We start from the raw sequence: 22422 nt of genomic DNA, 5'->3' as shown, positions 1-22422 counted from the left end.
GCAGAGCAAAGCTGATCTCTAAGAGTGCACCTTAGGGCCAAATCAAGCAAAATTAACAGCAGACGGAATTGTTTTGTTGAAAATGTCACCCATTAAAACCATTCATCCATTTAGGTAAAACTGTAAATAGGTGTACTGATAAAATAAGTGTAACCAAGCAATCCTACCTGAGCGGTAATGATTGAATAGCTGGGGTGGGCAAACACCAGCACTTTGCTTTAGAGACAGTTGGCACTGCTGATTGGCCCTCAGGTGAGTTTTGCTAAAGTACTTTTGCTGTTTTGCTGCAATCCGGCGTCGTGGGGACAGCCCCTTACTTTTAAGCCCACCTTATTCATCTCGTTATCTCGAGAAAACAAACTTCTGTTATGGTTACTGGGTTTTTGTGTTTCTTGGTTTATTATGTTCTGATTATAGTTTGGGTTTCTGGGTTTTTGTCATGTCCAGTTCTGTTTTCCTGTTTTTCCTCATGTACTCTGGTTTCTGTTCCTAGCTCGTTACTCCACCTGGTTTGATTCTTCATTCACGTCACCTGCGCCCTTGTTACTCCCTCTGTCTATAAATGCTGTTGGTTTTCAGTTTTGCCTTGTCAGATCCTTGTGTGTGGTTCCTGCACCTGTATCGTGTGTTTCCTGTCCCTGAGTTGAGTCTAATAAATTCCTTTATCTGCACCGACCTGTCTCCTGCCTCGACTGCCTGCAAGTGGGTCCGCACCTCCGACAACACGCGCATAACAACTTCATTATCTTGAGATAAGAAATTTAACTCATCTTGAGATGACGATTAAAAAAAACTAATGATTGAAAATGGCCGTTCTCGGCTTCGGCACTTTGCTGCACAATCACAAGTCACTGAGATTTACTTTCCATCATCACATCTTTTTTTCAGGATCTGGCCAGTTCAAACATTATAAAAAAATAAATAATAATAAAAAATAAATTAAATGTTGTTTATTAAGTGACACAAAGACAGAAATCTGAAATGCTGTATTTACAGTAAATTCACTCTAGACTAATGTACTGTACATTATAGTTACCTGAATTGTAAAAGTAGCAGCTATTACAGTAACAGCAGGTATCTGAACATGTGTGTGCAGGTTACACTTACCTACACACACTGTTACATCTTTGACTCTTGCAGAGTTTTGCAACACAAGTGTATCACAGTGTGGAAAGTGTTCAGTGACTGAGAATGTGTTTAAGGTTTTGTAAAAGAGTGGATGAGTTTTGCAAATTGTGCCACCGAAACCATGTTAAGGGGTTTGTCCAGAAGTGTTTGATTTGAAAAATGAGTTTAGAGCTCTGACAATTTGGTCCAGAGAACAGAGTTTGGTGTTTTAGCACATGGAAAACTAAAAAAAGTCACCTCTAGGTTAGCAAAAGAAAAGTTGGCAGAAAAAGACATAATTTGTGCTGGTTCACCACTGGGTTGGCTGCCTTTTACTGGAACTTGCCAGCATAATAGAATAATCAGTGTTCAACAATCCAAGTAATAAACTTAATCTAAATAATATGTTTTTATTACATGCAACATTAACCAGAGACAACAACTTATACGACTGTAATAAACACCTGTTATGTCAACTTAAACTGAAATCTGTGTCAAAGGTAGAACTTTCCTTCTGAAGTTTTGATATCAGCCAACAAATGCTCAAAAACAAACAACCTTAAAGCTGATTTGTTCACAACTTTAACGGGGTTTAAAGGGGTTTCCTCTGGAAAAAGGAAAAAAAGAAATACATTCTTAAGGGAAGAACATGTGGAATTAATGCTTTCAACCATGAAAGACACCTGTTTAAGATTTTTTCTGAACTGTTAACTGTTTATCGGTGCCGGTGGACTAACATACAAACACACGCAGCAAAAAGGAGGCACAACATTATATTAGTATATCAAAATTGCCAGGTGCTTTAAATAAGTCATAAAACATATTTACTGAGAGTAACTACACTTGTTAAATTCAACATGTTCTTGATATGTTTTAGTAATACTCTGCCTTTCAGCTAAATTGCCCAATTTTACATGTTGTTTGTAACATGTGATGCACTGAGCACCTCCTTCCTGTTTTTATGTCTTTGCACTTCATTTTCCATGTATAACATTACTGGCATCATTAACTTGTAATCCTCTTCTTCTCTCTCAGCATTTATAACAATAAAGCTAAACTGAATTGAATTAAATGGAATTATCAACATGGAGCTGAACCTTTGGGCTTGTGTACTTATCCAAGATGGTGTCCTTGTTTGTCATGTGGAACAAGTTGAGTGGGGCGATGTTGGCCATTCTCTGTATCTCATGAACGACAGCATCAGTGTAGATCAGGGGTGGCCAACGTCGGTCCTCGAGAGCCACAGTCCTGCAGGTTGTACATGCATCCCTGCACCGACACACCTGACTCAAACTAATGAGTCATTGTGCAGATCCTTATAGGCTGTTGGATCCATTTAATTTGAGTCAGGTGTGTTGCTGCAGGGATGCATGGAAAACCTGCAGGATTGTGGCTCTCGAGGACCGACGTTGGCCACCCCTGGTGTAGGGCATGTTTTCTCTGTCAGACATAGAGACCTGTCTGGATGAACCAGTCACGGCATCTAGCTCAGCCTGGACTCTCTATGCACACAGTGAAAACAGGACAAAATGTGAGTCTGTACGATAAATAGATCATATAGGCTACTGTCAAGAAACACAGGCATTACAGATACTGGTCTTACACCTACCCTGTATGTCTGGGTAGTACATCATGTATAGCAGCCCCCAAAGCAAAGTAATTGTTGTAGTTTCAGTTCCAGCAATAAAGAGGTCCAGAGTACAAAAACACAAACTGATGAGATCAAAACCAGAATATTTGTCCTCGTTCTGTTGGAGACATAAGAAACAGAAGGAAACGTAAATTTAATATTTCATCCATTGATCCAGTGATCTTCAATATCCTGTTCAAACTGGGATTGAGGCTAACATAGCTGTAATTGGCCAAGAACATGGCTGACACATTTTAGTGAATAGCCTCGGTATTAATATGAAATATTAATATTAGAAATTAATATTAAATTAATAAGAATTTATTAATTTAGTTTGCTTCGATTAGTGGGCACCACCCTTCTTTTAAGACTAATTCCACAGTTTAGAAGGGAAACCGTGAGCATCTGAAGGCACCATGACTCTTTCCAAAATAACCACAGAAACAATGCTGAATTACAGTAATGCAAACAATTCATTAACTACCAGTAATCAAATTAACAGCACACAGCATGAAATAGAAAAAAAAAATTAAATTATCAATATCGCTTTAGGACATATTGACGGCACTTACAGAGGGGCTGGAAAGGTAAATCAACTTCAAGGACAGTAGAAATAGAGCAGAATAATGGTAAAATAAAGTCAGAAGAATAAGGAAATTAAACCAAAATAAACATTATATGAGAGAGGATATCTTTGTACTATATATGACTTGGAATATGGGAAAATGAACTAAATTAGTCAGTAGAACTTCGTTAACTTCGGCAGGGACCAGTGGGGTTTAAGACGGAATTTGTTCAAGGATTTAGGAGTAGCCGATTAGAAAACTGGATTTAATCAGATCGGATGGGACTTCAAGAATCAGAAAAGGGGAATTTAATTTAGAGTTTTAAAAGACACCAGCTAAATCAGAGGTAGCCTGGCTTGGTCTTACTTTGGTCCAGGATGATCAGGCCTGGTAGCGGAGGCGTGCGGTCGGACGTCATGGTGGCGTTTTCCCCAAAGTCTTTTTGATGCTCTGCAGAAGGCAGCCCATCAAGATTAACATGATCTTTCAAGATGATTAGTTGTTTGACATTAATGACATTAGTCTTGGTTTGGCGTCCAAAGTGACCCGTGGCCTCTTCGCTCCCTTGGCACAGAGAGGGGGTAGCTGGTGTAGGAAAATGGAGGATTCCAGCTGTCTTAGGAATCCAAATCAGATCCTTTGTATTGAGAGTTTGTTCATAACCAAGCGTTATTGGGCAAAATGCTCCTGGTTGTAGTTGGGCTCTTAAGATTTGAACTTTGGACTGGCTCCCAAAAGTTCACTTAAACAATAAAAGTGACTGAAAAACCAGCAAAGCTTGATAGCTCTCGCGCTGTATGACAAAAATGTATGCTGGTTGCATAGCAACGTTTCCTGGTTAAACGTGAGCAAAAACCATGAACTTACAAACAAAACAAAGACGAATAAACAAAGACAAAAAGACAAAAATTACGTTTGAACGTATTAATGTGAATCCATGGATTTCTTTTCTTCTTTCTCTTTAGAATCTGTATTCTTATTCTAACTGGAAACTTCTGCTAAGAGGACTTACTGGCTACGGCAGGGCCTTACGCTGTTGTCCAATGAGAGCGCAAGGATGTTGGCGTGGATAGGGACATTTACATACAAAGTAAATGTATATTACTTTACTAGAGATTCATCAAATATCAACCTGTAAGTTTTAAAAGCTTACTTTCCTATACTCCAACCATGGCAGATGCCTTATCACACGTTTATAAAGAAAGACTAATAACTTTGCTGAAAAATAAAACAACAACCGTGACTTATTACCAAGAAGATTTAATTATTCATGAAACATGAACACACACATTTATACCATTTTCCCAGATAAAAGACGTGCTTTGTAATCCAGGACCTGGAAAGTAAATTCATATTTAAAATAAGACTTTCTCAGTTTAGGAAGGAATATTTCTAGATTAAACATTTCTTTAGAAGTAAGTAAAAGTCTTAAAACTTACTGAACCAAGAAGATAAAAAAATCCTTGAAGGACGTCCACTAGGAGGCGCTCCAACTCCATGTTTAAATTCCACTTATTCATCTCTATGGGGCAGAGCTTCATAGAGGAGTCGCTGAAATTACTATTTGTGTTTTCCAATACGTGGGATCATTTTATGCCATCATTATGAACAAAACCAAACATTTAATACAGTTTTAAGCAGTCAGTTTAAAACAGTCCTGAAAAGAAAATAGTTATTTCTTTGACACTTTTGACAAAATCCAGCCGTTTCAGGCAGAGTTCAGTTGGGGGTTTGATGGTAATCTATGTGATTACAAGTGTAAGAACTTGGAAGAAGACCTTTGGGAAAAGGACTAATAGACCTGAGTGTCCACAAAAGCTGTTTGTATATTGAGTGCATATTGGGTGTATTTTGGCTCCTCAAAGTTCCTTTTTGAAGATAGCTGGTGTATGCTGGGAACACAATCTAAAATAAACATTTGACCATCTTTTGGAGAGAAAGGGAGTTTTTGTAACTTGAGTTTTAAGCCAAATCCTAAAACAGGAACAGACGACCCACCACACTTACACCTACAAGACAGTAAAGAGTCACTTTTTATAGCTTTGGGGCGCATGGAAAAAAAACAGATAGGAACCGGGAGAACACATCAAATCCACACATCAAGATTTAGAAAGGTTTAATGCTGTGATACAACTGTGTTAGTCAATGTAGGAATACTTTATATTTCTTTAGAAAAAGCACAAACACATTAGAAACATAATACAACACTTACCTTTTCCATTTCTAGAAGGTAAGAGTCAATGAAGTCTCTTGGTGATGAGGTATCAAGCTTCTCTCTGTGTTCCTCCATCTTGATTTTTATGAAGTCAGTTGTATGCTTATATAATGTGAACGTCCTCTGATGAGGTCCAGGTAGTCTCTTCATCAGCCAGGGCATCGTGTTGTACATCTACAGAGCAGGAAGATTTGTCAGATCATCTGGCAGTCTTCAAATAATTGAAATATTTCTGTCTGGTTATACCTACTTTCAGAAAACTTTCATTTTATTCATCAGGACCTGCACATTCAAAAAGCTGTCGACAGTAGAACAAACTGTAACACAACAGATGTTCAAACGGAGACATTTTACCATTTCATGGGGAAAATATGAACTTATTTTAATTTGATGGCAGTAACATGTCTAAAAACAGTTTTGTCTGATCTTGGGTATGGACAAGTAAAAGTACCACAATGAAATTATTAAATATATCATTAAATAATTACTTAAATGTGTCATTAATTAAACAAAATGACAATTAAATACATTAATGTGTTATTAAATGTATCACTAATTAATTAAAATACAAATTAATGTATATAAAAACATATATAATTATTTCACTATTTAATTAATCATTTCATGGTCCTGTGTTGCAGTGCATCATGAATTTATTTTATCTGTCAGCCTAGTCCATCAAAGTCAGTGGACGCCTGATTGGTTACCCTTAGGGCTGGGCAATTAATCGAATTTTAATCGTAATTACGATCTGGGATTTCAACAATCATAAAAATGAAATGGTCCGATTATTTTTTCTCCTTCGATTTCTGCTGTTTTCAAATTGAGCGCAGCTGTCATTGCAGCGCTTTGCTGCAGACTCCTCCCACTGCTGCAGACTCCTCCCACAGCTGCAGACTCCTCCCACAGCCCGACCGCTTTAGTTTTATTCAGAACGAGTTGCAGACATCTGGACACACGGGAGGCGGCGTCGCTCCTTCTCCATCATTTTCTATGTAAACTTGCGCAAGGAAGCGAAAATCGTTGCCCTCCTCCAGCCAAGCGACAGGCGTGCATGTAATATGTTGTGTTCGTGCACGCAGACGTGCACACGGGGGCTTGCGACGCAACACAAAAAATAGAAAAATGTTCAATTTTTGTGAGTCGCAACTAAATAATCCACCAGCTCCCAGAGTCACAGAGAGACAAATGTTATAAAAAAACAAAACTTTTTTCTTAATTAACACAGTGAACAATCCGGGATTTAAGAAACTCATCAACACTTTGGACAAACGGCATCACTGCCATCTCAACACCATGTTGGTGGACTGTCTCTCTCTGCCCTGTATGATGAGTGTAGTGAGGGTGTTGTGAAAGACGTGGTGACAGTCCGATGTTTCACCACCGCTACGGACCTGTGGTAAAGCCGCACCAGAGCCATATAGAAATGTTGTGCAACATTTTATTGTCACGGATTTCAACGTGAAAACAAAATGTCTCCAGACTATTTTTTTCCAGATCACACCAGGCAGAACATAGAAGCTGGTCTGAGACGAACAATAGCTATGGGGACCTGGTGGAAAGAGACTAGTCGACATTCCCACAGTAAACACTTCAAATGTCACCCCTCCTCCCCCACCTCTAATCTATAATCGTGTTAAATTATCGAGATCTCAATTTCAATCAAAATAATCGTGATTATTATTTTTCCCATAATCGAGCAGCCCTAGTTACCCTTACCACAAATCCAGGGAAACGCACTATGTTGGTGTAGATACTCTATTAAACAAACCCATTGAACAAAATTTTATTAGCAACCACAAAATATCAGGCAGTGTGTGAAGTGAAGGAGCTGCTGAGAGAAGCAGCGGATTTGATTGCGGAAGCTCTGAACAGAACTCCGACTTGGTTCTCCAGAGCTGCAGTCGGTAAGTCAAACTCCAGACGCACCGGTCCCTGTGTGTGTTCTGCTTGCTGCACCCCAGTACCAGAGAAGCGGTGAAGCATTTCTTCTAAACTTGCAGTCACTCTATGATCAATATTTTGGTCCAAAAGTGACGAAATAAGTCCAACGTCAATAAATTCTCTGCTTTCCTCGATACATGCTCTGGATCAACAGGTCCTGCTTCCACATCATCTTCTAGCTCTAAAGTGTCTCTCACCATCTCCCTGAAAAGTTCACAAAAATCGTCCTTCATCTCTCTCCAGCCTCTCAATTAAGGACCAAAGCAATGAAACATACTGGACTAGCATTAGCCCCGCCCACTGACTTTGATGGACAGATGAAATAAATTCATGATGCTCTTCAACACAGGACCATGAAATAATTAATTAAATATTGAAATAATTATACATGTTTTTACATACAATAATTGGTATTTTCATGAATTAGTGACACATTTAATAACACATTCATGTATTTAATTGTCATTTTAATTATTTAATGACACATTTAAACAATTATTTAATGATGTATTTAATTATTTCATTGTGGCACTTTTACTCCTCTATACTTGGGCAGGGTCCCTGGTTTATTTTTTCCAAGCAAAAAACAAAACATGAAGCAGAAAAACATGATGATGATGATGCCTCTGTCCATTTCCATCTAGTGAATCACTAATTAATCCTTAACTTGAAACTAAGCTGCCAACTGAGACCTGATCAACAGTTTAATATCCTCAAAAAAGATCTCAATAAAAGCAAGACACAGTTGTGACATGATCTGTGGTTTTTGATTTAGGTTTTGTAGTTCTGTCATGTTTAGTTCTGCTTTATTGTCTTACTTTCTAGTTCCTTCCCTTGTGTATTCTGTTTTTGTCATGATCTCAGTTTGTGTACTTGGCTCGTGTGTTTGGTTTTGTGTTTGGTGTTCAGTGTCATGTTCTCTGTTTGTTTGGTTTCTGCTTGTTAGTTCACCTGAGGGGTATTGTACGAAACCAGAATAAAGAAATCCAGGATAATTAAGCAAGCCCAGCTTGACCTAGCTTGCGCGGCCTATCCTGCTTAATTGGTTGCACGTTTGCTGAGCCAGGATGAGAAGGTGCGGCTAGGTTAAGCCAGGTGAAGATAGTTGGGATAAGTGTGTGTGCACTGAAGCAGACCTCGCGATCGCTCACAGAATCACAGATGGGGAAATGGATAAAAGTCGCGCGTCCTACGTCACAGCCGCTGAACAACAGCTCCTGACTGTGTTCTCTGACGAAGTTAAGGATATTATAAGGAAAAAAGGCAATACCAATGCCTTAAGTAAAGAACGCGAGAGAGCCTGGCAGACAATAGCCGACCGGCTCAATGCGTAAGTAGTCAAAAACTGTACAATTAATAAACAGTGCTCCACTGGAACTGTCATAATTAGGCTACAATTAAAGGATTACTTTTCAAATCCACTAACTGTTGTATACTTTAAGAGTGACAAACAGGTGCATGTTACTCAGGAAATGTAGAGCAAACAATTATCCACAATGTGTCATTTAATCTATTTTCCTCATGTAACCTTTTTATCTATTTTATCTTTCTGTCCTTCATAAAGAACAAACCTGTCTGGCCATAAAAGGACCTGGCAGCAAGAAAAAATTAAATATAAGAACATTTTGCAGGCTGGTAAGTGACTCCAAAGTAGATAACCGTGAACAAATGAGGTGAATAGATGAGGTGTCTGCTGACATGTTCAATGTCTGTATGATTGTAGCAGTTAAAAAAAGGCCTATAGAACTGGCACAGGGGGCGGCCCACCAAGCCAGGATGTGACTCCAGCAGAGGAACTGGCACTCCATTTAAATAAAGGGAGGCCAGTGATGGAGGGGATCCAGGGAGGGACAATAACTGACTCTGTCCCAGCCACAGAAACTGTCCGCTTCATACAAGGTACATCACGTACTGCAATTCTACTGCACATGGAACACAATCAAATATAATATAGTGTCTGACTTTGGATAACCTTGGGAACACAATTACACTTTTGGAGCCACCAGAAGATGATCCGGTTAGTACAGTGGCTCGAAATCACAGGCTTGGTATGTTCTGTGAAATCTTAATCCGAGTCCTCTCGCTGCATGTATACGGCAGGGGGAAGGCACATCTGCAGCTGCAGAATGCACGTCTGCAGATGAGGAGACTGTGTCAGTGGAGTCCAGAAGGCTTGAGGCATGTCAATTTTATGGGATTGGCCTGCTTATTTATTCCATGAAAGATATGAAGTCAGTGATGTGGTGCTAATAGAAAATGTGTAGCAGGACCCAGATGCTGCACAGTCTCCTAAGCGGCCTGGTAACATTGTGAGTATTGGTTAAAGTACATCTACGTTATGCACAAATCCTGCTGTGCTAATTGACATTTCCTTTACAGACCTCACAAACTGTCAGAACGCTTTATTCAGGGCACCTGGAGAGAGAGAGAGAGAGCTGGCAGATGTTAAAAGCTGACTCAAAAAGAGCAAGCTCCAAGGAATGGAGCTGGATCTTGAGATTAAACGCCGGACACTCAGAAAACTGGACCTGGAAATCAAGTAACCGAAAATCTGTATCTCTCAATGACATAGTCATCTCCAAAGGCCAGGGGATGTGACCTGTCCCTGAAGACTCGTTCACGTCTGAATGCTCTTCTGAGGATGCGGGCTTCCTCGTCCAGCACATCCTCCGAAAAAGGGCAAGCCATTATGAAGAGGGAACAGGTGAAGGGGAGTTGGACCTATATATTCTACATTGCCCTCGTCACGGATTTCTTTGAATACACCTTTGTATCCTCATCCGCTGTGTTTTGTAATATCAATTAATGCAATAAAACATATTTATAAAACCTCTGACAGCAATTTGACGAGCAGTCTTCATTAGCATAGCAATATAACACTTGGCCTGAGTAATAATACTGCAACTCGAATCCATATAAAAAGGCTGTTGCGATTACGAACAGATTTCCATTAAATGTACAGTGACTGTATATGTAATATTTTAATACTGGATGATTAAAATGACGTGCCATACTTAGGAAGACCATGGACATGCTGTAAAACACATTAATTCTTCACAGAATTGACGTTGGACATGCAGGTGACTCGCTAGGATTAATCTTCCGGCAGTTAGCCTGGTCTGGAGCAGGCTAGCTGCAGCGGATAAATGACCACAGTAACTTGGCCGGGATTAGTTTGAGCTGCTTTCATGCAACCGACTTAGGGCTAAATTTAGCCAGGATAACCAACATATCCCGGCTTAATCCCTTATCTTGGTTTCGTGCAATAGCCCTCTGGAGTCTAAAGGAGCTCAATCTGACTCATCATGAACAACAACCCAACAAACTCTAGACCAGAGCTTTAATTCGTTCATTGAAACTATTAATAATTAAGTACATAAAGAATTGAACTAGAGGTTCAGCAGCTTTAGTACAAATAACTGCAGCTGATTAACAGAACATGTTTTACTGGACATGATCTTATTTTACACACTGAAAGTAAACGTGTTTGTTAGAACACAGAACCAGCAGCTGGTTAACGTACTGATGGATCTCAGCTGGATGATGATGTGCTTTTCTTTTCTTTTCACAATTAAAAGTTTAGTCTCCCAGTAAGACCAGTAGAAACTCCTCCATGATCCATCTCCAGTAGGCTGGATTACTGTACTGGTCTTTAACAGGATTTCCCAGTAAGACCAGTAAACATCTGCAGCTCATCCAGATGCTGCTGCTGGAGTTTTAACCAGGACTAAGAGATCTGAACACATCACACCAGTTATAACATCTTTACACTGGTTTCCAGTTTATACTGGTTTCTAGTTTATAATGGTTTCCAGTCACAGAATAGATTTTAAAACCCTTCTGATTGTTTACATCCCAGAACGGTTTAGGCCCAGAATCCATCTGTTATGTTCAGAGAATATAAACCTAGCAGAGCTCTTAGATCCAAAGACTCTGGTCAACTAGTCCAGACCAGAGTCCAGCCCAGAGTCCAGACTAAACATGTAGACATTTTTAAATCCAGGTTAAAAACATTTCTTTTCTCATGTCTCTGCATGAAATCTGCATGTTAACTTTTTAACTTGCTTTTAATCCTTTTAATGTAATTTTTTATTTATTGTGATTATGTGTTGCTGCCTTTTTTTATTTCTTAATATCTGTAATGTTTTTGTTTTATGTAAAGTATTCTGAATTGTCCTGTACATGAAATGTGTTGTACAGATAAACTGCCTTCTATGTTAAACGTACATAACCTGCTGTCCAGCATTGTAAACATTGTAAACAAAAAAAAATTTAGGCCTCTCAAATTCAGCTTTTCAAGATTTTGTGTGAGACTGTGTGTAGGTCTGTTTGCGTGTGCGTGTGTGCGTGTCCGAGACTCTGTGTGTGTGTGTGTGTGTGTGTGTGTGTGTAACTGACAGTGTGTGTGTGACTCACGTTCCCTCCCCATGCTGCTCGGCCTGGCTGAAGCGTCTTTTTCCGTGGAGGGGGGCAGAGAAGCTACCTGGTCCAGGTGCTCCTGGTTAACCTTCTCGTGCAGCTTTTCAAATGGATTTTCAGATTCGTGGTTTTTCCTTCCACATATTTTACCACCTGCTTCTTCTACAAGGCACTTTATCTTTGACATGGTCATAACGATGGTCTCGCCTCCCTTTCTCCTAACTTTCTCCGTAGCATCACGCTAGCCGGCGCGCGGACACGCTGTTGACACGTGACGTCACGGAGCTTCAGGTGTCGTACGACGCAGACACCTGGCGTAAATCCAGCAAAGTAAATAGATTTCATATCAACCCAGAGGGCTTATGTATGAAATAAATTTACAAAAAACGAAAACGAAGGACATTTTTGCTAAAATTTTAGTTTTGTAAACACACGATACAGTTTCAGTTAGTTTTCGTTTTTTCGTTAGTTTTGTAATAACCTTGGCAGGGACCAGTCATTATAGTGGTCCGGACCATGGTCCGAACCATGTTGGACCCACCGGCTCCGTCGGGCTTAAAGTTTTAAAAAGAAAAAATAATAATAACCACTTAGCCAACCCGAGTTTTGAGCCCATCGGCTTCCGTATCTGTACGTCCACGACGCCTGTACGCTGAAAACGTCTCGCTCCTAATGCTACTTTGAGTGATTCTACTTGTGGCTGCCAGATCTGTATTTCTGCCAGATTCGTATTTTTGTCGACTGCGCATGTGCATCGCGGCGGCCATCTTGGACGGCAACACCGTCTAGTCAAATCTGTGTGGTAGGCGCTTTTTAGCTTATGGTGAACAACTTTTTTTGCCTCTTTTTGCAGCTTCGCGATGAGGGGATTTGTCTTCTTCAACAATGTTCAAGCCTTCATGGCTGATGGCGTGTTTCATCCCAGCTTGGGTCCAACAGAAAAAGCCGACATTCGGCGTGTTGTTGACAACTTTTTAATGAAAGGTTTGTACCTTAAGCTAACAGTTAGCTGCAAACAGGTTATGCACTTGTTATATTTTGGTCCTGAGATGTGAAGTTAAAAAGCGTCTACCACACAGATTTGACTAGACGGTGTTGCCGTATTTCAGCGTCCAAGATGGCCGCCGCGATGCGCATGCGCAGTCGACAAAAATACGAATCTGGCAGAAATACAGATCTGGCAGCCACACTTGTGCTGTTTCTATGGTCTTCAGAGCACTTTACAAAAGATGGCCCATTGCCATTTTGTTTCCTAAGCGACACCATCAAACCAAAAGCAGTGAAAAGACTACAACATTAAGATATGTTTGCCTGCATACAGGGAAATGTTCTCATGGCTCGTGGTTTCTGCATTATTATTATTATATTATTATTTTTATTATTAATAATATTATTATTATTAATAATAATAATATTATTATTATTATTATTATATTATTATTATTATTATTATTATTATTATTATTATCATATTACGCTTCAGGTGCAGAGCTGTGTTTCCTGGATAGTTATTGCTGTTATTTATTTAGTTATTTATTAATTCGTGGCGCTGTTATCAAGCAGCCTACTTATGGAGCGTTCATCAATATTATTTAAAAGCAGATCGTCATGGAAACGGAACGTTCCAGCTGCTATAAAAGGCGCGCGGGCAGTTTTAATTCCCCCTTTTCACTTGAGGTGAGAGTGGACAAAACCTGAGAACTTAAGAGCACCCTGATATCAGCGCGAGACAAGAGAGAGAGGCCGGACCTGCTGCTGGAAGACTTGGTGGATCAAAGAGGACCGGCGGACCGTTTGAACAGCTGGTGGATCAGAGGAACCGGCGGACCGGCTGCAACTGGTGGATCAGAGGGACCGGCAGACCGGCTGTACCTGGTGGATCACAGGGACCGGCGGACCGGCTGCAACTGGTGGATCAGAGAGACCGGCAGACCGGCTGTACCTGGTGGATCACAGGGACCGGCGGACCGGCTGCAACTGGTGGATCAGAGAGACCGGCTGTACCTGGTGGACCTGTGACAGGAACCGAAGCGAGAAAGGATGTCGTCTTCCCGGGAGGACCGCCTCCTGGAAGGTAAGTAAATCATGTTTGTTTTTTCTTTGCAATAATAGTTTGTTTAAAATTGTTTATTCTTAACAAAAATATGTTAAACCGTTAAATTTAAAGATGGGGTAAATTTTTCTTTAGTGTTATAGAAACAACAAATTGATGACAGTTTGTTTTGGGTGTATAAATGAAGGGTTGGTTTGTGAATATTAAAATTCGCGGGAAATTAATGATTTCCTGGGTAAAAATTGTATTTCCCGGGAATTTTGATCGCGTTGTCTGGATGTTGTAGTAATTTAAAAGTCAGTTGTTTTGAAAAGAGAGCGTGAACTGTGTTCAGTCTTTCATGTTTTTATTTATTTAGTGTGTGTAAAAATGCAATGAAGACACATTTTTTGGTCACCATAGAAACAATGGGATTTTTTAAAAGTTTAAAATTCAGAACGTGACGTTTTGAATGGAGCCTAAAGTTCTGAACGTCAACTCCAACCACCAATCAGCTGAGTTTACAAAGGTTATGTGCGCTTTGTTTAAAGCTACAAATTCATGTTGTTTCTGTCTCTCATATGATTTACACCCTGTTTGATAGTGTTTTTGTGGCGAAAGCGTAATCACGGTAAACTTTAAGAGGAAAAATGAGCCATTCTCCTTAAATGGATCAACTTTTCTATCCCTAGAAGTAGGGCTGGGCGATAGGATCTAAAAATAAAATCTCCGATTTTTTATAACCAAATCCGATTTCCGATTTTAATCGATTTTTTTTTCTTTTCTTTTACAAACATAAACTTATTAAAAACATTTACTTGTTTATATAGACGAATGCCAGCAAAAATAATGCATATGAATGTGGCATGACGAGGGTAGGGCCTTAATAAGTAGCTTCGTTGATAAGAATGTGTGACAACGCCACCCAGGGGAATTTCACCCCCGGGAACCTTCTAGCTCTTAAAAGTAATAGCTAGGTTTATATCATGAGCAGAGTCCGTTCCAATTCACAATAATCTTTATTTAAACAATCAAAATAAAATAAACTGTCGGCGGGTATTTAACAATAAAACTAAAGACGCAGGTTGTGGGGAGGGCAACCATTCCCAACATCAACCAAATAGGGGAAAACAAGACAAACTCAAACCAAACCACCAGTGTAGACACATCAACCGTGCTCAAACGACCACCACCAGGGAGGGGAATGTTGCTCGGAGCCCACAGCACCTGTACACAAAACACAGAATTAAAAGTACGCCACCGACAGTTAAACTAAAATCTAGTAGAAATATGCCATCAAGCAGGACAACAAATAAAAGGTAAACTTCAGCGCCACAAGTCCAGAATAATCCGTCCAGTGTAATCAGTTCAGGCACGCCAGAACAGCAGGGCTGCCGATGATCACTTCCGCCGAGTCGCCACCTGTATCCGTGCCGGCAACGCGCCGTGTTATCCGGGGTAGAGGAGGAGGGGCAGCCAATGGTGCAATCCCTGCGGCTATACTCCTGCTCACACACACACACACAGGAGTGATTAAAACAATCTTCACTGGTGCAAAACTTATGACAGGGCAGACTCACCACATCCAGGTACCAGCCGCAGCGCGATCACTCCTGTCCACAACCGCGCTTGCCCACAGCTGCGAGTGTGGGAGGCCTAGTTAGCAAGTTAGCCTATACTTCTGCTAAGATGGATATTAGTTGCGGCTTACCCTTTCGGAATGTCCTCCTGCACCCAGCCACGCCAACCTGCCACTGCAGCCACCAGGCAAAGAGGAAGCGGATTCCTAAGCTTCCTATCCCCTGTGCTTTTATACTCCCCCAGCACCACCAATTTAATAAGTGGTGGTGCTGGCAGCACAGTGCCATCTAGTGGCGAGGAGGTATTAACCCTCCTGTCACATAATGTCATAGCTTTTCCATCATATAAACGACTTCATATCTTACATAGAAATATGCAACACAATGCATCCTTGATCTCTTTCCATCTGGATCCTTATCATACAGGATCAACTGCAGAAATAATTCCCCTGATGAAGGTTGTCTCTTAACTAGGGTTTGTGGGTTAAGTTGACTTCTGCATAGGGCTGGGCGATATGAACCAAATCTTATATCTCGATATTTTTTACCTGAATCACGATATACAATATATATCTCGATATATTTTTCTTTGTCAAGTAACCAAAGAGACAGTTCTAATTTACAGCCTTCAGTGCTAATACATTTTTATTAAGGATTTTCAGCACATGTGCATTAAAACAGCTGACTGAAATTAAAGTAGCGTTATATTAAATTAAATGCTGCTAAAACAAAATGAATGAAAAATACTTTTCAATGACCATAACAAAAATACAGCTGTGCAAAATGCAAAAGAAAATATGTTTCTAACTCAAAACAAGCTTTCTCGATATAAACAATATTTCCTTCTACTATATTGCGTCTGATTAAGTCTCGATATATTTGAAAATCTCGATATAGTGCCCAGCCCTACTTCTGCATCTCGTAGAGAGCAGCATTTCTCACTGCAGTTATACGCACAGCTAAATCCCAGGCGTGAGTGAAGGGTCACTTCACTGAAAATCTGTCAGACAAACACCGTTCTGGTGTGGAGGGAAGGCTAAGTCTGCTGCTAACTATGGAAAAAAAAATCCCGATTTTCATAAAAATAAATCTCCAGAAATGCAAAATTCGATTTATCGATTAATCGCCCAGCCCTACCTAGAAGTATTTGTAACTGCGTGGATCATGTAGTAAAACTGCTTTCGCCACCACTGTTTGGGATTAACTGATGGATGTAGTGGGTTGGTTGTGGTTGGGTCTCCATTAATGAAATTCTAGTTGGGGTGACTATATAATTACATGAGTTAGTTGTAAACAGTTGATTTTAACAAGTCAGTCTAGTATTAAGTAGTTTTGCATTTCATGTTTTAGTAAAAGAAAAGTATGACTTTAAAACCTGAATTTGAGAGAGAAACTTCCATACCTGGACTTTCTTCCTCACAGACCACGTCCTCGGACTCCCTGTGCTGGTGATCATCCGTGGACATGAAGGTAACCCCTTTGCTTTTGCTCGGTTTCTTGATCTTGATGGTGTCCCCCTATTCTCAACTAGTGAGCAATCTGATGTTGAGCAATCGGATGCTGAGCAATCTGATGCTGAGCAATCGGATGCTGAGCAATCGGATGCTGAGCAATCGGATGTTGAGCAATCGGATGCTGAGCAATCTGATGCTGAGCAATTAGATGCTGAGCAATCCGATGCTGAGCAATCCGATGCTGAGCAATCCGATGCTGAGCAATCTGATGCTGAGCAGTCGGATGCTGAGCAGTCTGATGCTGAGGAGTATGATGAGGTGGCTTATAGTTCAGAAGTGGACAGGTAGTAATGAAAGTGTTTCTGAGGACTCTGGGTACAGCAGCATGTACTCTGAGGAAGATGACGACCATATTCCATCTGAGTTTCCTCCTCATCCTCCTCAACAGCTCATCGCACCCCCAGAGGGAGACCTTCCTGCCCGGCCACAGTTTGAGGTTTATTTAGGAAGGATCTCTCTATTTGGCCTCTGGGATCTTCAGGAGAGCTTTGCAGAGGACTCTGATTCCTCAGCTTCCGTCCCTAGCTCCTCCCAAATAAGGAGCAGGGAGGACAGCGACGGGGATCGGCCCTCTGCAAAGAGGCCGAGGGAGAGCTGTGAGGAGAGCCCTGGAGAGGAGCAGTCCTTTCCAGACTCGACTCCCTCAACCTCTGGCTTGAAGAGCAGGTGTATGAGGCCAGATCAGTCTCAATAAGAATGAACTCACGCCAGGTGTTTCACAAATGCACATGCTCTGGTTTGCATTCGTATTTCAGAATCGGAAATGCACACGCTCTGGTTTGTATTTGTATGTCAGAATCGGAAATGCACACAATCTGTTTCACAAATGCACACGCTGTGGTTCACAAATATAATTTTGAGGCACACTTGTAAGATTATACGAATTGCTGAACGTGCATTTACGAACTGCTTCTTATTTGTGAACATCTCTGCATTCGTGAGAGAATTCTCTGCGGTGGATTTTGAGACTCCCCTGACGCCGCAGTGTAACGAATCTCACCATTGGTTGACTAATCTGTCAATCAAATTTCCGAGTGTGATTGACAGATTCATCAGTCAATCAGGTGTGTTTGCATTCAGCCAATCATACTGCTCCTTACATTTTCTCCATACTTTTAAACCTGTCGCAGAGCTAATACTGCTATTTGAGCATGGTAGTTAAAGTCCAACTAGCGGGCAGACATGGAGGAGACGCAACAATCACAACCTGTAAGTAACACATTTATCTTACATTCCCTCGTTGTAGATGATGTAATGTTATCGAATTAACTGATTGACTGATGAATCTGTCAATCACACTCGGAAATTTGATTGACAGATTAGTCAACCAATGGTGAGATTCGTTACACTGCGGCGTCAGGGGAGTCTCAAAATCCACCGCAGAGAATTCTCTCACGAATGCAGAGATGTTCACAAATGAGAAGCAGTTCGTAAATGCACGTTCAGCAATTCGTATAATCTTACAAGTGTGCCTCAAAATTATATTTGTGAACCACAGCGTGTGCATTTCCGATTCTGAAATACAAATGCAAACCAGAGCGTGTGCATTTGTGAAACAGATTGTGTGCATTTCCGATTCTGAAATACGAATGCAAACCAGAGCGTGTGCATTTGTGAAACACCTGGCGTGAGTTCATTCTTATTGAGACTGATCTGGCCTCATACAGGTGTGACGTCATTGACCTCACTGTGAAGAGAACGAGGTGGGACGATGGCAGCAACTCTGACTAAACTTGTCAACTCCTTCATGCTGCAGGATCTGACAACTTTAGATCGGACAACTTTAGTTGCATAAACCATCAGTCATGAACTTCAGCAACAGGAAGGGGCTGAATGTTGCTTCTCCAGATGGGACTGTTTTCCATCTGGAGATAATTATTTCTTCATTTGTATACATGTATATTTCTATGTTTAACCTTTTGAGTCTTACAGGACTGGTGACGCCTCAAGTAGGTCTTGCAGCAGGGCTTTCCTTCATCTGGTCCCTGGATCAACTTTTGAAAACTTGCATCTGTAAGGGTTGTCAGAGCCTGAGCCTTGCACCAGGCCTGTTGATGTTATAATGTCAAATCTACTGATGACGTGAGTGCAGTAGGAAGAGGACCCAATGCTACGCTGAGGAGGCATGACCTGATGATCTAGACCTGATTCCTCCTCAACCCAGACATGAACAGAGGACCAGCTTTACCACCTGAGTTACTGCTGGACACAAAATGTGCAAAAAGGCCAGTAAAAGACTCTTTGTTGAGCCTCTTTGCTGGAAGAAGAGAGAAGTCCAGACCCAAAGAGGGACAGAGACACCGTGTGAAGTAAGGCCTTCTGGTTTAACATTACAAACTTTATTAAAACCATTTTATGTGACACTGTAGAAAATATTCATGGCTGTTTTTTGCTTTAGGTCATGATTCTGAGTGGACGTCCACAGAGCTTGAGTTGGTGACCCATGTGATCCAGTCCAGAGGACCAGAAATGGTTCCACCGACGTGTGAATCCTGGTTCCAGTCTGTCTCCTTTACATCTGTCCACATGACAGAAGGTGGAACCAGGATTCACACGATGTGCGAAAAAGGTGAGTTAGCCATTCTGTCCGGAACGTGTCCTACAATAATCTCAGATTAAACTGTAGAGAAAGTGGGTATGCTAGCTGGAAATGTTGTTCATTTACTGTCAGAGTCACTGACACAGTTTTTCTTCTTTGACTTCTTCGTTTCACTGAGGTGATCATGACTGAGATGACACACAGCCGTCGGCCTGAAGGACAAGCAAGGTGGACCACAGAGACCCAACTTCCTGTTGTACATCCAAGGTTTCCATGGCGATGAAGAGCTCCCAGCCAGATGACAGCAGCTGTTAAGACAAAGAGCATGAAGTAAGTCCAAAGTCACCATGAGCTAAAGATAACACCATCAAGTCTATTTAAATGATTTTATGACATTGTAGAAAATATTCATGGCTGTTTTTGGACTTTAGGTTATGACTCTGACTGGACATCCACCAGACTCCAGCTGGATAAAACGGTGAGGAAACAAACTCCTGTTTAAACCAAAAAGATGTCAAACTAAAATAAAGTTGTATTGAAGTTAAATTCAACATTATGTTGGTTAAAAGTTTGTAAACTCTGTTTTTATAAATCCTGAGAATTTACATCTTTCTTCTCATTTCCACTTTCCTCAGAGCTCCTGATGGTGGACGTCAACACATCCCAGGCAGCTTCAGCAGCACCGCCGTCCCCTGAACACACTCCTGCACCAAACCTGCTCCCAGACCCTAAACCAGGGTTTCAACCCGCCGCCATGATGAAGAGCACAGCTGCACACATGAAGCACAAAGACCCTCTGAACATCTGCTGGCCTCCGTCTGCAGACATCAGCAGGCTTTACAGAGACACTGCTCTGGATGAGACCTTCACCTCACGCCGCCTCAGAACGGTGAGGAAGATCCTGGAGGACTCATCTGCTCACCGTGCGCTTGAACTGCGGTCAGGGCGACGTTACCGAACAATCCAAACCAGGACCGCCACATCTTTTACACAACAGTCAGAACTGTAAAAAAAAACAGAGAATTTAGTAAAAACATGTTAAAACTCAGCTTAACGTCTGTGTTTAACATCATGTGTGCAAAACTGCTCATTTTAAAATGGTTTCATGTTACTTTAACTTGTTTTTAATGCTGTGCATTTAACTTAACTTGTGTTTACATGTGTGTATGAAATGCTTTTAAAGTACCATCATGTATTCTACTCGTTCTTATTGGGTTTCTATTTATTATTTAATGTTTAAAAGTGGAGCTATTATGCCAGCCTAGTTTTGTTGTAATTATCTGAAATGATAATTAAATGTTATTCTTGAAGATGTTGAAGCTGAAACTTATTGATCAAACAGCACGACAACAGAGACACTTTCTATATGATCTGATTCTTTGATGGCAGATCTGGATCATATAGACTCATCGTGGTTACCTGATCTCAAACATTCCCTCATGGTGTTTTATGGTAGAAAAATGTTTGAGTTTCCATTTCACATCCAGGTGGTGGGGTGAAGATGTGATGGAAACAACCAGGCTTGTACAAAGTCCCAAATGGAATTTAGAATTTCTATTCTTGGATTTGAATTTGAATTTTAAATTTGAATTTAGATAAAAACAAGAAGCGGAACTGCAATTAAATTCAAATAAATTCATGACACATAATTGAGGTATATTTAAGAAAGAAGTATTTATTACGTATGTGTACAAGATGAATCTCATACAGAGTATGAGATACAGATTCTATGGTTCTAATACTTTAAGATAGTAAATAGGCTTTTTTTTAACTACAAATTTATTTAAATTAAAACATACTCTACAAAACATAATTACACAAACTTTAACATTGTGGATAATTATAGTTATAGTTGTCGCTCTGATATACAATTATATAATATTTGTATCCTTTGCACTCATTCAATATTCTGTATTATCTTTGCACTTCCTTTATTTACATAGTCATATTTACATATCAATATCTGATAGCTATTTTCATTATTACTTCATCTTGCCACTGCACTTTATCTGCCAATTCACTCTTGTATTCGTATTTTTTTTTTTTTTTTTTTTTTCTCTAATCTATTCCACTTTGGATTTTTTTTTTTTTTTTTTTTTTATGTTATTACTGGACTACTGTAACAACGCAATTTCCCTTCGGGGATAAATAAAGTTGTCTATCTATCTATCTATCTATCTATCTATCTATTATAAGACAGCACTTAATTTCCCAGAATACCTTGCTCTATCCAACATTTTGGACATTTAGTTTAGAGCCGGGGTGCCCAAGTCTGGTCCTCAAGGTCCACTATCAAGGTTCAAGGTTCAAGGTTCAAGGTGCTTTATTGTCATTCCAGCATCAACATGACTGAACGAAATTAAGAACTCGAGGGCCAGTGAAATAAAAAAAAAGAAGAGTGCAGGAGAGAAATAATAAATAAAACAGTAATAAATAAATAAAAGAGTAAAATAGCAGTTATTGTGTTCATCAGTCTAACAGCCTGAGGGAAGAAGCTGGACCTCAGCCGTGAGGTTCTGGTTGTAATGCTCCTCAGACTTCTCCCCGAGGGCAGGGGGACAAACAGTCCATGGCAGGGTGGGAGGGGTCTTTTATAATCCCAGAAGCCCTGCTCCTGCAGCGATTGTTGTAGATCTCACCAACAGATGTGAGACTACATCCAATGATTTTTCCAGCCAATTTGACAATGCGTTGCAGGGCTTCCTGTCCTGGACAGAGCAGTTGCCATACCACACTATGATGGACTGTGTCAAAACACTCTCCACCCCACATCTATAAAAAGAGATGAGGGCTTGGAGGCCAAGTCCAGCAACCTTGAGTTTCCTCAAGAAGTAGAGGCGTTGGTGGGCCTTCTTAATAATGCTGGCTGTGTTTGT

At 40.5% G+C, this 22422-nt stretch overlaps 2 long non-coding RNA genes across 3 annotated transcripts; one reads left to right on the top strand and one right to left on the bottom strand.

The window, feature by feature from the left end:
* On the bottom strand, nucleotides 1-15782 carry LOC121647461. Of its 2 annotated transcripts, XR_006011848.1 has the most exons (4): nucleotides 15625-15782; nucleotides 15494-15552; nucleotides 15224-15418; nucleotides 1-11 (listed from the first exon to the last, which is right to left on the bottom strand). It is a non-coding gene; the product is annotated as an uncharacterized LOC121647461 (long non-coding RNA). The 2 variants fall into 2 exon arrangements; XR_006011847.1 differs by lacking the exon at nucleotides 1-11 and having other exon boundaries at nucleotides 15082-15418; nucleotides 15625-15773.
* A 1774-nt stretch (nucleotides 15783-17556) lies between these two features.
* On the top strand, nucleotides 17557-19957 carry LOC121647462. The gene is made up of 4 exons (XR_006011849.1): nucleotides 17557-17673; nucleotides 18675-19316; nucleotides 19406-19576; nucleotides 19725-19957. It is a non-coding gene; the product is annotated as an uncharacterized LOC121647462 (long non-coding RNA).
* Nucleotides 19958-22422: the final 2465 nt, after the last annotated feature.

Source organism: Melanotaenia boesemani, chromosome 10, assembly GCF_017639745.1.
Source record: "Melanotaenia boesemani isolate fMelBoe1 chromosome 10, fMelBoe1.pri, whole genome shotgun sequence".
NCBI classification, from domain to species: domain Eukaryota; kingdom Metazoa; phylum Chordata; class Actinopteri; order Atheriniformes; family Melanotaeniidae; genus Melanotaenia; species Melanotaenia boesemani.
This window is presented reverse-complemented; position numbering and strand designations above follow the sequence as displayed.